Raw genomic sequence first — 17686 nt, 5'->3', positions numbered from 1 at the left:
AGTAGATGTCCTAACCGACTTGCCAAAACTATAGTTTGTTAACAAGGAATTTGTGGAGTGGTTGAAAAATGAGTTTTAATGACTCCAACCTAAGTGTATGTAAACTTCTGACTTCAACTGTATGTAAAGAAGGTATTGTTTTTTAAATTTTTAATACATTTGCAAAAAAGAAATCTGAAAACCTGTTTTCGCTTTGTCATTATGGGGTATTGTGTGTAGATTGATGAGGAAAAAAGTGTATTTATTACATTTTAGAATAAGGCTGTAATGTAACAAAATGTGGAAAACTCAAGGTTTCTGAATACTTTCCAAATGCACTGTACCTGCTCAACAAAAAATTTAAACATGGACTATTTCCTGTGCAAAGGCGTGTGTGGCTACTGTACACGTGTAAGCATATATTGACTGTATGAGTTAGTGTGGGAACAGCTAAACTAATTAAATGATGTGCATTGGTAATGGGGAGCTAAAAAAAAGTTGTTGTTTGCATGCTATCCTTTTAATTACTTTTCAGTTCCATTTCATTCCATTTGAATTGACAGCTTGATCAACTTTTAATTGCTCGTTTTAGTAAACAGCTTATCAGCCTGCTCCAAGCCCACACACAGAGCCCTGAATGACCTGGCCAAACACACACACACAAGCTGTACTGTGGGGTTTGACAGAGTGAGATGCAGATGCAGCAAACAGGAGGCCCATTAATTTCCCCACAGCACACCAGTAGAAAGAGAGAGAGAGAGACAGAGCGAGGGAGTTGAAGGGAGAGGAGAGGGAGGTGAATGGAGAGAGGAGAGGGAGATGAAGGGAGAGAGGAGAGGGAGGTGAAGGGAGAGAGAAGCAGAGAAAAAGACAGAGGGTGGGTGGAGGGAGAAAGCGAGGGAGAGAGCAAGAATAAGAGAAGCAATCAATCACCCCATCCTGAGGCACCCGTCCAGGGGGCACTGGGACTGGACTCACACGGACGGTCTCACTCGTGCACACGCACGCGCCGACTCACCCCCACACGCCGACTCACCCCCACACGCCGACTCACCCCCCACGCGCCGACTCATCCCCACTCGCACGCGCCGACTCACCCCCACGCGCCGACTCACCCCCACGCGCCGACTCATCCCCACTCGCACACGCCGACTCACCCCCACACGCCGACTCACCCCCACGCGCCGACTCACGCACATGCGCCGACTCACCCCACGCGCACGCGCCGACTCACCCCACGCGCACGCGCCGACTCACCCCTACTCGCACGCACCGACTCACCCAACCCCACAGACTCACACACGGACTAAGTCAAGTCTTCACGGACTGACGGACTCGCACTCGGACTGACGGACTCGCACACACGGACTGACTGACTCGCAAACACGGACTGACGGACTCACACACGGACTCGCACACGGACTGACGGACTCGCACACAGACTGACGGACTCACGGACCAACTGACGGACTCACGGACTGACTGACGGCTCACGGACTGACTGACGGACGGACTCATGGATGGACTGACGGAGTCACGGACGAACTCGCACACATGGACGGACTCGCACACACGGACTGATGGACTCGCACACAGACTGACAGACTGACTCACGGATGGACTGACGGAGTCACGGACGAACTCGCACACATGGACGGACTCGCACACACGGACTGATGGACTCGCACACAGACTGACAGACTGACTCACTGACGGACGGACTCACACACGGACTGACTGACTCACGGACGGACGGACACGGACTCTCACACACACTCAAGGACTCACACACACGGACTCACACACGGACTCACACACACGGACTCATACACACAACATGAGAAATAAGTGGCTCCAGATGAGATGTATGCTGCCACTCCCCAAGGCCTCTCCTTTCACATCAGAGATAAGGCTTTAACAAGCCTCTGTCCACCATCTGTGCTCTTTCCACCCCCCACTCTCTCTCTGACTGTCTCTCTCATCCCCACACCTGCTTTGCAAGTCTGAGCAAACACACGTGTGCACTGAGGAGGAAATCAAAACTGGATTAGGAAACGCAATCAGGACATATTAATTATGGATGGCACTCCCTGCTCTGTCTCGTGTCCTCCTGCCACAGTCCAGAACACAGGACCCATGTCCCTCACACTGAAGGGTGAGGCAGAGACACCAACGAGTGGGGGGACACTAATGGGGGAGGGTTGAACATTGAATTAGGAGATAAGACAGGAGGAGGAGGGTGGAAACCCATCTCACTTCGTTTAGAAGAGTCTTCGTGCTAAATCCTAGAACTCTACCGGGCTTACTCCACCCCTCCAACTAGCCTACACTCCTCTTGAAGGTTTGGACACCTGAAGGTCCAAAATCTGCATTCAGTGAGGAGAGAGACACCTAGTCAGGACATGAGGACAGAAGAGTGAGTCCACACACATGATTCCAACCACCACAAGTCCCTCCGCCCCTCCCTCTCTATGACAACAGAGTAGATGGATAACCCTGTCCACCAGTACACAATCATGTCAACGTCTATGAAGAAGACAGGCTAAGTGTTCAATATCCACTTAGGCAAAAAAGCTGCAGGACAATATACAACTAGGGTTTGGCAGGAAACTCTCCCCCATTCATCACTCATGTTCCTGCCCTTTAAAAAACCCACTAGGGATAGTAAAGACCATCAGCGCAAGCACACACGCTCCTAAATCCTATCGCTCAATTCAGTGCTCCCCTTTGGGAATAACCATATGTCTAAATGTAAGTCAAGTCTTCTTAGAATCCTTGAGGAGGAGGGTGGTCCTGATTAGCAGTTTCTATGAGGACAGGATGTGTCTGTTAGGGTTGCAAAGCTACCGGTAATTTGACAAAGTTACCAGAATCTTCAGTAATTTTGGTAAATAACAGAAAAGCTATGGCAATCTAATGTAACTTCGGTCATTTATACTTAAAAAAAAAGATTGATATTTAGTATACAGTTTTTATATCTGTGTCATACTGTTCATGAGTTTCTAGTAGCTAGACCATGTGGTTCAAGAGAAAATAGCCTAATTCATTTTAAAAGCATCTAATCAACAATGCCACGAGATGTCTTGTGATAGATTACATGAAATCACTGAAAGATACCAAAATTCTGGTAGTTTACTGGCAAAGTTAGACATTTTCCAGTAATATACCCTCCCTTTGCAACCCAAGTCCGTGTCTTCTCAAGCCTCCATGGATATTTCAGTACATCTATTAGTGCCGAGTGGAGGGGTTGTTGTGTTGTTTTTCTGTCAGTACTAGGAGGAAAGCCAACCACACACACACACACACACACACACACACACACACACACACACACACACACACACACACACACACACACACACACACACACACACACACACACACCACACCACACACACACACACACACACACACACACACCACACACACACACACACACACACACACACACCCCTTTATTCACAGAAATTAGGAGGGCTTTTACCAGCGTGACGAGAGCAGGATGCGTAGGCCACTGATTCATTCGTTAAAAGGCCCCTTAATAAATTCCCCACTTTTAATGTTTCACAGTGCTATTAAAGGCTTGCCAGGCCAGGCAGAGCCCTGTTGCCCATTACAGCTTTCAATAAATGACAATCTACGCTACGCTGCGTGATGGTGGAGAAAGAAAGGGAAGGGGAAAAAAGCTGACAGGCTTTCGGTTCAGCCTGCCTTGCAAAGCGCTGCTCCTAATAGCACATAAAGACTTATTAGCCTCGGCGTTGTGTGCTTGGCGCTTAATAAGAGAGAGGCATATTGTTTCAGAGTAGCATGGCTTAAGTTAATGAATAGAGGAGCTCCTGCGCTAGGGGCTAATTCACATCGCTCAGCTGAACAGGCTCCATATCAATCTGGATCAGTCACACGGAGGTTTCAAACAGAACAGGAAGCAAGGAATGTAGCCTGCTGGAGCTTGTGGAGAGACAGGGAGAAGCCCAGAACAAAACAATACAAGAAAGAAAGATAGAAAAACAGATGTTTGCACCTCAGAGAATTCCCTTTTTATTTTCACTGACTCTTTTTTAAATTATTTTATTTGTATTTTTTTTAAGGTGGAACTTGTACATTCATTTTGCGACGGCCAGGGCTGCAGAATGAACAGAACGGTAAAAATGAGCTTTATTTATTAACTCTCTCTGTAAGACACAACCACAAACTTATCATGCCCTTGTGTACTGTAATTCATTGTTCCCGTGAGACAAATAGAAAGAGGAAATTAATTTGGGAGTCAGGATTTGTCTCCTCCTCTCTCTCTCTGTCTGTCCATCCCACTTAAAGTAGAGAGCCTCTGACATTGATCACTTTTTTCATGATGAGGACCAAGGGTTCCACCACTCTCTCTCGTGCAGAAGGTGATGCTGTTGCATGTGCGGGCTCACATCAGACCTGGGTTCCAATAGTATTTGTCTTCTTTCAAATACTACTGAATACTATCAAATACGCTTCGAGCAAAAGACTGTGCCTGCCTTGATTGGAACGTGCATGCGTGTGCATATACAACTACGTTTTGCCCCTCTATTCGGGCACTTGGGCAAACCTTCCTCTCAAATACCTGGACCCTTAGAGCACTTACTGTTTGATGTGCCAGGTGGCTCTTCAAAGCCAGAGGCTTGAAGATACAGTGGGAATAGCAGAGAACCAACCCGAAGAGCAAATGTATCAGGTACTGGGGCGGGTAATAGCCAAGGCAGCAGAACCCAGGGCTAGGGGTGAATCCAGGGTTGGAGATGGGGGTTAAGGAAGGAGACCGGACCTGAGGTATGGGATAGGGCTGGGATGATACCAGTCTCACAATATCTTTTTTTTTCCATGGCGAAAATGAAAAACACAAAGCAGACCAAATTCTTTGGTCCTTTAAAAACCTGCTGTGTGTAAAATAGTGTGTGCTATAGCTTGAAAAATCTATAATTGTGACTCTGGATGACAACATAATGTTGTTTGTTTCCAACAGTAGGGCTGTTTTCCTAAAGAAGTTAAATCCGCTTAGTGTTTTGTTTCCTTGCCGCGATACTGGTATCATCCCAGCCCTACTGTGGAAGAGAGCTTTTTGAAAGTGATACTCTCATACCCAATCCCAGCCCACTTCATGAAGTACCCTCTCTGGAATAGCAGAATGGGTGTAAAAACTAAATAGTCGAAACTCCACTTAGCCCACCAGAGGAAGCTAGGGATTGATTGGAGATAGAGTGAGACAGTGACATGTTTCCATGGAAAAAAACACTATAAAAATCTGGACATTAACACATTTAAGAAAGCCTAATGAAGATAATGAGTGACAGGCAGGGAGACAAACACCTGAGCCGGCGTCTGCAAAAATAACAACAGCAACCACACATGCATGACCAATCCTTCTCTTAATCAATTTGTCTCAGCCTGCGATCACACACACACACACACACACACACACACACACACACACACACACACACACACACACACACACACACACACACACACACACACACACACACACACACACACACACACACACACACACACACACACACACAGTATGCCTGTCATCTTGAGTGACAGACAGGTTAAGTGAGGTGAACAGCTACAGGAGTCCTCTTCAAATATGACAAAATATGTTCCAAGGTTTAAACATATCCAGTCATCTTCAGATATGATGCCATGTTTTGGGCACATCCAGGGGAGTTCATTCCACATTTAGGATTCTACCCAAAATCTATTCACAATTGAATGTAGTGCATTTCACAACACACTTGACAGAGATTAAATGCCATAATAACTGTTTCTAAACATCCCACCATGATCCCATACAGAATGACTCCAGAAATGTAGATGAAGAACCAGAAGAAAAGACAGTGCTGTGATTGAACTGAAGCCAACTGACCACCTCTGCTCTCCCATCTCCCAAATGGCTGGGTGGGGATTGGCTCACCTGTCCATCAGTCCGGTCCACTGCCTTGCTATTGGCTGAGGGAAGATTTGTAAGCCTGTCACTTAGACTGTCACTCAGCCTGTCAGTCAGGGAGGAGAAGCCATTGTGGCTCCAGACAGCTGGCTGAGAACTACAGCACTTCCATTAAGACTCAACATCACTCACTGCCAATTACGGCTCCAGAACGCACCCAGTCACCGGAATATGGACACCAGGGAGTGAAACTGAGCACGCCCTGGCTGGCACTCACACAGTCACACAGATACCCTTTACAGACAGAGTTTACGGTATGTTGCCAGTAAAAAATTGTATCAGCCAATGTTTTTTAGAGCCCAATTCATATAGTCCCATTTTTACCATATTCTTGCATATCTCCCGTGCAGATTCTGGCAAGTTTAGGAGAGGAAGTAGACGTGGGCCGATGTGGGTGGACGTCTATTTCAATAAATCAATTGAATATACACCATCACAAAGAAATATATTACTAATTTGTTTTAGGCAGGCCCTAAAACACTATAAAACTAATCAAATGTATTTTCAAAAGAATAGAATGGCACATTTTTGTTGTTTATGTTACTGGTCTGTGCAGCCTATATAGTGCATATGAAAAGTATTCAGACCCATTGACTTTTTCCACATTTTGTTACGTTATTTGTTACCTTATTCTAAAATGTATTAAATAGTTTTTTCCCCCCCTCAATCAATCTACATATAATACCCCATAATGACAAAGCAAAAACTGGTATAGATATATATGTTTTGCAAATAAAAACTGAAAAAAATGTATTTACATAAGTATTCAGACCCTTTACTCAGTACTTTGTTGAATCACTTTTGGCAGCAATTACAGCCTAGAGTATTCTTGGGTATGACGCTACAAGCTTGGGACACCTGCATTTAGGGAGTTTCTCCCATTCTACTCTGCAGATCCTCTCAAGCTCTGTCAGGTTGGATGGGGAGCGTTGCTGCAGTGCTATTTTCAGGTCTCTCCAGAGATGTTCGATCGGGTTCAAGTCTGGGCTCTGGCTGGGCCACACAAGGACATTCAGAGACTTGTCTCGAAGCCACTCCTGTGTTGTCTTGGTTGTGTGCTTATAGTCGTTGCCCTGTTGGATGGTGAACCTTCACCCCAGACTGAGGTCCTGAGCAGGTTTTCTTCAAGGATCTCTCTGTACTTTGCTCCGTTCATCATTCCCTTGATCCTGACTATTCTCCCAGTCCCTGCCGCTGAAAAACATGCCCACAGCATGACGCTGCCACAACCATGCTTCATCATAAGGATGGTGCCAGGTTTCCTCCAGATGTGACGCTTGGCATTCAGGCCAGAGAGTTCAATCTGTTTCATCAGACTAGAGAATCTTGTTTCTCATGGTCAGAATCCTTTAGGTGCCTTTTGGCAAACTCCAAGCAGGCTGTTGTGCTTTTTATTGAGGAGCGGCTTCTGTCTGGCCACTCTACCATAAAGGCCTGATTGGTGGAGTGCTGCAGAGATGGTTGTCCTCCTGAAAGGTTCTCCCATCGCCACAGAGGAACTCTAGAGCTATGTCAGAGTGACCTTTGGGTTCTTGTCAAGGCCCTTCTCCCCCGGTTGCTCAGTTTGGCCGGGCGGGCAGCTCTAGGAAGAGTCTTGGCGGTTCCAAACGTCTTCCATTTAAGATTGATGGAGGCCACTGTGTTCTTGGGGACCTTCAATGCTGCAGAAATGTTTTTGGTACCCTTCCTCAGATCTGCGCCTCTACACAATCCTGTCGTCTCGGAGCTCTACGGACAATTTCTTCGACATCATGGCTTGGTTTTTGCTCTGACATGCACTGTCAACTGTGGGACCTTCTATAGACAAGTGTGTGCCTTTCCAAATCATATCTCATATATTTAATTTACTACAGGTGGACTCCAATCAAGTTGTAGAAACATCAAGGATGATCAATGGAAACAGGATGCAGCTGAGCTCAATTTCGAGTCTCATAGCAAAGGGCCTGAATACTTATGTAAATAAGGTATGCGTTTTTTATTTTTAATAAATCAAATATAAAAACATTTTTTGCTTTGTCATTGTGGGGTATTGTGTGTAGATTGATGACGAAAAAAGTTATTTAACCAATTTTAGAATAAGGCTGTAATGTAACACAATGTGGAAAAGGTCAAGGGGTCTGAATACTTTCCAAATGCACTGTATGGCTGCAGCATGCACATGAAGTATTTTGTTCATTAAACAGACAAGACACACTTAGGACTTTCCTGATCACAGTCAACACGCATATATTTTATAGTAGGCTAAGAATATAGGTACCATTGAGAGCATCTTGACTGGCTGTATCACTGCTTGGTATGGCAATAGCACCGTCCTCGATCACAAGGCGCGACAGAAGGTGGTGCAGACAGCCCAGTACCTCACTGGGACCGAGCTCCTTGCCATCCATGATCTCTGTATCAGGTGGTGTGAAAGGAAGGCCCGGAAAATTGTTAACGACTCCAACCACCCAAGCCATAGACTGTTCTCTCTGCTTCCGCATGGCAAACAGTCCCGGTGCATCAAGTCTAACGCCAACAGGCTCCTGAATAGCTTCAATCCCCACGCCATAATAGTGCTAAATACTGTTGCTAACAAAATAGCTACATGGACTGAGTTGACGCTTATATTTTATTCTTATTTTTGCACTGTCTCTATGCACACTCACAGGGAGCTACACACTCACACACACTGACACACATACATTTATAATGACTCTACACACACCCAGAAAATCATCATATATACTGCTGCTACTACTCTGTTTATCATATATCATATTACCCCTAATACATACATTATATACAAAAGTATGTGGACACCCCTTCTAATTAGTGGCTTCGGCTATTTCAGCCACACCCGTTGCTGACGGGTGTATAAAATTGAGCACACCGCCATGCAATCTCCATAGACAAACAAGCAGGGAGAAAGGTTTTACAGTTTTAAAGCTAATTTCCTGCATTTCTACACATTTTGACATGACTTATGCCATGTTAACATGATGAGTGACTAACAAAATCAACAGGGGGCCCCTGAAGGTCAGGGCCCCTGGGTAGGCCTACATTATATTCACAGTACATGATCCTTGGTTGGCTGAGTGTCAGTGAATTTTTTGGGGGGACATTCAAGTCGTCAATGTGTTGCTATAACTAGCAGCAAGATAACCTAATGTTTGAACTTTTGAGTTTGTGACGCAATAGGGTAAATGCAGATGGGCAACCATCAGGCTATTTATTTCTAGCCGCTATGCTGCATCAGGTGGGCTACATCATGTGATAATGCTTATTGATAAATAGTAGGACTGGGACGATACTACCAGTATAGTGATATTTTTTCCATGGCAAAAATAAAAACAGGAAGCAGATCTAACTCTTTGGTCCTTTAAAAACCTGCTGTATGTAAAATATTTTGATCTGTATCTTGGAAAATAAATCATAATGACATAATGATGTCTGTTTCCAACATCAGGGCTGTTTTCCTTAAGATGTTAAATCCTCTTTGCGATTTGTTTCCTTACCATGATACTAATGAGTATCGCGATACTGGTATCGTCCCGGCCCAACTAAACAGCTCACCTGCCTGACAATATGGACCAATCTATTATATTGGGGTTATTTCTGGAGGGGGAATGATATTTTAATTTTCACTTATGAGTAGAAAGTCTTTTTAAAAAGTAACCAGAACTGACCTTCTCACAGTCATTCTCCCTCCAAAATGTCAGGTCCGTCCGTGATGTGTAGTATGCTGTGTGCTTTTGACAGTGCTGTGTGCCCCCCACCTCCCAAATCCACATGTAACCATTGGGTGTCTTACCTCGTCCAGTTCGGAGATGTAGATGGGTTTCTCCTCAAAGCCGATGGGATCACTAGGAGGAATCTCCACCTCTTCATACATCTTATTATTCTCTCTCTTTATCCCCTCTGGTATCATCAGCTGAACACATCCCAAATATTAACAACGTGCCACATTACTTAAAGTACATTTACACCCCAATCTATTTATTACCAACTGAACTACATAATATTAAACATTTTACAATACACATAATAAAACAACAAACAGTGCCTCAACTTGAAAACAAACACATTCAAAACATTGCAAAAGTCATGTTCAGATTTGAAAATGTATCAACATTCCAGTGAACATCATTTCCCCTACCCCACCTGCTCCTACTGATCTGAGGACTAAATAAACACACCCCAGGTTAGTTGATGTAAATAGTGAGTGAAAAATCAGCAAGAACAAAAAAATAGATCATAAAAACGTGATAAAAGCAGTGGCTTGTGGGTAATGTGATGGGTGCTGGTGTGTAATAAAAGGAACAGACTGCCGTGAAGGATGGTGGGTAAACAAAGAACTGAAAAGTGTGTGTGTTTGTGTGTGTGCACACGTGTGCGTACTCTATGACTTTCCTCCCTGTCACTATGAAAGAGAAATGGAAGTAATACAAACTAATACAAAGCAAGCTGCTCATTTTGCCCATTAATACAGGTGGGCAGGATTTGATAATGTCTTCTAGTCTTGTTATAATCACTTTTTATTTGGATAGAACATGATGGTCTACGGGTCAAGTGTATAGGGCATAGATTTGGTATTGGGCAGTACAGGGCTTTGTCCCAAAAGGCTCCCTATTCCCTTATCCCTACATAGTGCAGTACTTTTGACCAGAGCCCTATGGAGCCTGCTCAAAAGTACTGCATTAAATAAGAAAAAGGGTGCCATTTGTGACGCACCTCTGGTAATCCCCACATACTGTACCTTGGCTCCCCCTACGAAGGCGGAGGTCTTGGTGGCCTCGGCGTAGCAGTCATAGACGTTGGGGTAGCGGACGAGTTCGTACACCCTCTCTCTGCTCAGCACTGGAGACCGCCGTGCTGTCAACAGGGCCTGCTCTCTGGAGTAACACAAGCATTAATCAACCACAACACAACCGTGACGCAACAATAACGCATCCATAAAACCCATAAAGAAATATATAGTATTTCAACACCAAACATCCACATGAACAGCAGAACAGCCATAGTTACACATGCTTAATGTGTGGTTGGTTGTGATTGGGGATGCATACTAGAGTTGAGAGCTGTTAGACAGGAGAGGTGTGGAGATGTGAGGCTCTGCAGTAATACTATTCTCTGCTAACGTAACGTGGCTTACCTCTCTGCTAATCTATTCCCTCACACTCTGCCGGATTTGGCCCGGATAAGTTTTTAATTAAACAGATCGCTGCGCCGCTTTTTTATCCGCTGAAAGTAAACTTTCAGAAAGATCCCTTCCTATTTTTTTTTTTTCCCCAAAAAAATGTGACCAGGAGCTATGTTTTTTTTCTTATAACCTGCAGCCGAGCAGTGATGAAAAATGCAGGAGGGTGTTTCCATACGGAAAGAAGAGATCACAGGGGGAGATATAGAAAAAGAAGTAAAGCAGAGAGAGAAGGGAAAACGAAAGAGAGAGAGGGAAAAAGAGGCAAAGAGAAAGAGATGGGAAGAGAGACAGAGAAGAGAAAGGGGAAGAGAGAGAGAAGAGAAAGGGGAAGAGAGAGAGAAGAGAAAGGGGAAGAGCTAGAGAGAGATCTAGTGTGGTGGTTCACCTCTGAGCTCTCATCTCCTTGGGGCCAATGTAGAGGTCGGAAGAGGATTCGGTGTCATCCCAGCGTCTCTCCCCCCTCTTCCTCTCCCTCTTCCTCTCCCTCCGGTGCATCTTCATCATCTCTTTCACCTTCCCCGACTGGATGGTCACCTGACAGCTGTACGTGGGCTTGCTGCTCCCCTCTCCTCTGCCTCCTTTACGGCTACCATCTAAACACAAGAATAACAGAGACATCAGTAAAAGGTTACAACCCGACAGAGATGGTCACAAAGAAACAGTTGGGTCATCACTGATACATTCAATGTTTCTTTGAGCTAAGCTACAATGTTGTCTTGTGTAATTTAGCACTTATAATATGGTAACTTAATATGGAACAGCATGTACAGTACTGTAATACACAATTTGCCACCGCCTATTGTATACCGCCTATACTATACCGCCTATACTATTGTATACCGCCTATACTATACCGCCTATACTCTTGTATACCGCCTACACAATACCGCCTATACTATTGTATACCGCCTATACTATACCGCCTATACTATTGTATACCGCCTATACTATACCGCCTATACTATTGTATACCGCCTATACTATACCGCCTATACTCTTGTATACCGCCTACACAATACCGCCTATACTATTGTATACCGCCTATACTATTGTATACCGCCTATACTATACCGCCTATACTATTGTATACTGCCTATACTATACCGCCTATACTCTTGTATACCGCCTATAGAATACCGCCTATACTATTGTATACCGCCTATACTATTGTATACCGCCTATACTATTGTATACCGCCTATACTACTGTATACCGCCTATACTATTGTATACCGCCTATACTATTGTATACCGCCTATACTACTGTATACCGCCTATACTATTGTATACCGCCTATATTACTGTATACCGCCTATACTACTGTATACCGCCTATACTACTGTATACCGCCTATACTACTGTATACCGCCTATACTATACCGCCTATACTATTGTATACCGCCTATACTATTGTATACCGCCTATACTACTGTATACCGCCTATACTATTGTATACTGCCTATACTATACCGCCTATATTATAGATGTAGGTCTAGGTGAAGTCACCCCACCGTCTACTCTTCAGCTGTGCTGTTTTTCAGACATGGTTGCTAGACTGGTCAATAGTTAATGGTGAGATCCGAGCTGCGACGCAACAGGACTGACAAGTGGCTGTGTGTGTTTTTCCAGACTGCAACAACCATATCTGTTCAGATTCTGGTAGCTATCAGGTGGAAAGGACAATTTGTAACCCCAGGACCTCAGCATTAATTCATATTGTAATGTGTGTGTGTGTGTGTGTGTGTGTGTGTGTGTGTGTGTGTGTGTGTGTGTGTGTGTGTGTGTGTGTGTGTGTGTGTGTGTGTGTGTGTGTGTGTGTGTGTGTGTGTGTGTGTGTGTGTGTGTGTGTCCTTTACTTAACCTGCATGGTTAAGGGCCCACAGGAGACCAGCTCAGCTTGTTGTTGAGCAGAGAGAAAAGGAGCATCACAGGAGCAAAATAAACCCTAACAGCATACAAGTACAAGTGACGTGAGTAAAATCCATAACTACTTCAACAGAGGACCTACAACCCCAGGGTGCTCTAGACCTTTATCTTTCTAGTGTGTGTGTGTGTGAGAGAGAGAGAGAGTGTACTAGGGTTTAATATTTTCCAGAGAATTTACCAAGTTTCCTTCCTGAGAAAATTGCAAGAAATTACCAGTATCCCGGTATTCCAGTTGAAACCAGAAGTGCTATTTAAAAGCATATAATACCTGCGAAAATAAAACTGGCATGATTATACCACTGTAAATGGAGAAATACACACATGAATCTAACGTAGCCTAGTTTTAGATGACTATTTTACCGAGGTAATCCATTGGTTTTGTTGTTTTCAGTAGTCCATAGTAGACAAATTCACAAAATATTTTTCAAAACAATGAGTCTAGATTTCTAGCTTTGAATGTCCTGATCATTCCTGATGTTCCCAATTGCCCATTTGAGTACATTCGTACAACTCCCAACATTCCCCTCTAACTGGATTGAGTGAGCAGTGGGTGGACTTGGTTCAACACATAGGTGTCAAAACTGCTTCAAATATAAAACAGTTGAGATTATTTCGCAGAAAATAATAATGTTCATTAAGTTGTCAGAGTTTAGCGTGACGAAAAGTAGCTAATAGCTATGCTCTGTGCTCTCTCATGTCTCGTCATTGAGCAGAGCAGCCCAAGAGGAGCTGTTTGCTATATACACAGACATCCAGAGCCACCATGAGCAGAGCTCATGCACAGCGAGCAAGTGACAGACGGAGAGGAGCAGCTAATGGATTTAATAACGAACAAAGTTATTTCTAATTTCGGGTTTTGGGCAAAAGCAATCGGGCCTGGGTAGGGTAGGGCCTGAACATTGCAGACATAGGTAGGGCTCAGGCAGGGCTCTAGTAAACATCTCAGCAAATCATTTGAATTACACGTCCACCGATGGTTGAACATCCCAAGAGAGTCAGCTAGAACGTGCTGCTTTCTGGGAGTCACTGGCAAAGAAGAGCAGGGTGGAAGTGCAAAGTCTCGCATGGTGACGCAATTTGACTTTTTGACAGACGGGGTGTTTCGAAATCTAAGATGCAGCCGTACGATAAATGATGATATTTCGAGACCGTATGCATGGTGGATTGACTAGCAATACACATTAAAATGGATTTAGGGTAAAATTCCCCTTTAAGGTAGCCTAGGCCAATGAAGCACTTTTGGCCAACTGTTCAAATATTATGAGGTCCAGGTCTACATTTGTTTTAGAATACCTCAGCATTTTCTCGCCCTTGTACCTGGCTATCAGGGGGATTTGGGAAGGTTGTAGGTGTTTTTACTTCATTATAACCTGCTTATTGTGGTGATTGTCAAATGGAACATCAGCTCTAAACAAACAGGCCTAGGCTAGCGCAGATTCAGCACCATGGATAGGTCAGCAAATCTGACCAGTAGCCCACCGTGTGCCCGCTTTTGTAATCATAACATCATAAAACAATCGTACAAATGTCGATTTCCTCAAGCGCTTTTGTGAACGGAGTATCTGCCGTTTTGTGATTAGCAACCGTTTATATTTCAACCTCTGCCAGTGCCACGTTAGTCGAGATTTGAATGTGACATTGAGATTGTGTACCGTAACGGCGTCGAGAGGTTGCATGTAGCCTGCACATATAGTAAGCAATTACATTTATAGAAGCCATGCAGCCTAAGGGATGTTTTCTATTGGGGACTTTATGATGAGTAAATACGGTAGGCTGCTAGCGTTGACTGGTTTAATGTATGAATGAAGCCAGAGAGTTGATACATCGCACGTGCATATTTTGAATGTTTGCATTTCCGCTTATTTACCCTTCTCTTTCTCTGCATATCCTCTCACCAGTTGTAATAAGTTGTGGGATTCTTGGGGAGGGTAGGCAATGGCCATTTTTTGGGGCGCTGATCTGTATAGCCGGCAGGCCCACTTGTTGTTTGCAATGGAATGGTAGGAGAACCCATTGCACGCAGCGCTTTGAATTTATGGCGACTTTGTGTAAGTAAATAGGCCTACGGTAGGCTACAACAGCACACACACAATCACACACTGAGCGCTGATGATTGATCATGCAGATAGCAGAGCAGGCCACAGAAAAGCCAGAGATGGACACAAAATAGAATGTAACAGTTCAATTTCACGTCACGCTGTTCATATAAATAATGTATTATAATGTACCGGTTTCTCGCCATTATTTATCCCTGGAAACGAGAATGGTGTGAGAGTGTGGCACAGCGAGTGTTAAAGCCCCCAGAGACTGCCTCCCTGACTGAGTCACAACAGTTCAATAAAAGACAGAATAGCTCTTGAAAACAGATGAGATGTGATGATTGTCCTGAGGCCTCGGCTGATTGTCTGAATGATCTTATCTTTATCTCCTCTAACGGCTCTAGCTGCTGCACCCCCCATTACCTCTCTTCCCCTCCTCCCTCGCTTCACTCCAGCATTCCCTCATTGTTGATGCGCCTATTCCTCTAGCCTAATCTATTCCCTATCCCTCCCTCTCTTTCCAGCTCTCTCTCATCAACTCCTGCTACATCTCTCAGAACAGTGATTGCCACCAGGACTCATGCAATTATTTTAATTTTCAAGGTAAGACTAGGGCTGGAATAATTACTGTATAACCGCAAAGGTTATGGATGAAGACCGTCATGAAAAGAACTGTCATAAATGTTTAAAGAATATAGAATAATATAACTTCTGTGCGTGGAATGAGGCTGAATACGGGAGGGCGGGGCATTTGTGTGGTTGAGTCCGTTTCAGCCATTACATGGACTCTTAACAACGTGATGAAACTTTGTTGCTCCTTGCTGAAACAAGCAAATTAGACTTCAGTTGCCTAGGCAACACACCCCACAATGCAGCAGCAGCAGCAGACACAGAAAATAGAATGAATAGAACATGCTTGGAAACTCTAAACCTGGCAATTTGACTGGTAAACTCATGGGTAGCCTACACTCGCAATAGTCCAAGTTGATATTCACATAATAATTAGGAATTTTCCTCACCCACTCCCAGAAATTGGGGAAAACATATATTCTTTCCGTTGACCCTGTAACAGTCGTCGTATATACTGGACCAAGGCGCAGCGGGTTGAGTGCTCATTTTAACTTTTATTGAACACGTAACGAAACAAAACAAGAAAACGAACGAACAAACACACAGTATTGCAGGCTACACACAGCTATGCAAAAACAACTTCCCACAAAGGACATGTGAAAACAGGGCTACCTAAGTAAAAATCCCAACCTACGGTTTGCAATGCTCCCATGTAGGGAAATAGAGCCTGTGAAAAGAGCCCTGTGGCTTCAGGCTATTTGGTGTGGGAGAGTAGGAAATGTGGGTGTGTGTGTAATACATTTCATCCCAGGTAAGACATTTAACTCGTTTAGTGTAGTCCATTTGTAACTCCTCACTACATGTAGCTGTATAGTCCATTTGTGTTGTTGGTCTAAGCTAGCTTAATGTCCCTGACGGTAGCTAGCTAACACTCACTCAGGTGGCTGCTAGCACAGTCATAAAAAGGGGCATTTGGGAAGCCCTACAATATTACGATTTTCTAAGTAGTGAGAACGCTCGGGAGCAGGCAATGTTGAAAAGTAATCTTCAGACATGTTGTACTTTTCTTAATTGTACACTGAACAAACACAACATGTAAAGTGTTGGTCCCATGTTTCATGAGCTGAAATAAAACATCACAGAAATGTTCCACTTATTTCGCTCAAATTTTGTGAACAAATTTGTTTACATCCCTGTTAGTGAGCATTTCTCCTTTGCCAACATAATCCATCCACCTGACAGGTGTGGCTTATCAAGAAGCTGATTAAACAGCATGATCATTACATAGGTGCACCTTGTACTGGGGACAATAAAAGGCCACTCTAAAATGGGCAGTTTTGTCACAACATAATGCCACAGACGTCTCAAGTTTTGAGGGAGCGTGCAATTGGCATGCTGACTGCAGGAATGTCCACAAGAGCTGTTGCCAGATAATATATATTTTTTTACCATAAGCCGCCTCCAACGCCGTTTTAGAGAATTTGACAGTACATTCAACCGGCCTCACAACCACAGACCACACGTTACCATGCCAGCCCAGGAACTCCACAACAAACTTTTTCACCTGCAGGATCATCTGAGACCAGCCACCCAGAGAGCTGATGAAACTGTGGTTTTGCACAACTGAAGACACTGTCAGAAACCGTCTCAAGGAAGCTCATCTGCATGCTCGTCGTCTTGACCTGACTGCAGTTAGGCGTTGTAATCGACTTCAGTGGGCAAATGTCCACCCTCGATGGCTCTTCACGGATGAATACCAGTTTCAACTGTACCGGGCAGAAGGCATGTATGGTGTCGTGTGGGTGAGCGGTTTGCTGATGTCAACGTTGTAAACAGTGTCCCATGGTGGCGGTAGTATTATGGTATGGGCAGGTATTAGCTATGGATACCGAACACAATTGCATTTTAGCGAAGGCAATTTGAATGCACAGAGATACCGTGACGAGATCCTGAGGCCCATTGCCCTGCCATTCATCTGTCGCCATCACCTCATGTTTTAGCATGATGATGCACGGCC

The 17686-nt window shown here is 44.3% G+C and overlaps 1 pseudogene across 1 annotated transcript in view; it reads right to left on the bottom strand.

Annotated features, from left to right (window-relative positions):
- The window catches only part of LOC106579054 (activating signal cointegrator 1 complex subunit 3-like), a 121222-nt pseudogene extending 103977 nt beyond the window's left edge, over positions 1 to 17245 (bottom strand). The window contains exons 1-4 of the transcript XR_014382655.1: positions 17197 to 17245; positions 11521 to 11728; positions 10692 to 10827; positions 9747 to 9866 (exon numbers count right to left, since the gene is read on the bottom strand). The product of XR_014382655.1 is annotated as an activating signal cointegrator 1 complex subunit 3-like (transcript). The remainder of the gene's footprint in view (positions 1 to 9746; positions 9867 to 10691; positions 10828 to 11520; positions 11729 to 17196) is intronic.
- Positions 17246 to 17686: the final 441 nt, after the last annotated feature.

This window comes from Salmo salar, chromosome 02 (genome assembly GCF_965601325.2).
Source record: "Salmo salar chromosome 02, fSalSal1, whole genome shotgun sequence".
Taxonomy (NCBI): domain Eukaryota; kingdom Metazoa; phylum Chordata; class Actinopteri; order Salmoniformes; family Salmonidae; genus Salmo; species Salmo salar.
The sequence above is the reverse complement of the archived record's forward strand: the minus strand, read 5'-3'. Positions and strand labels throughout refer to the sequence as shown.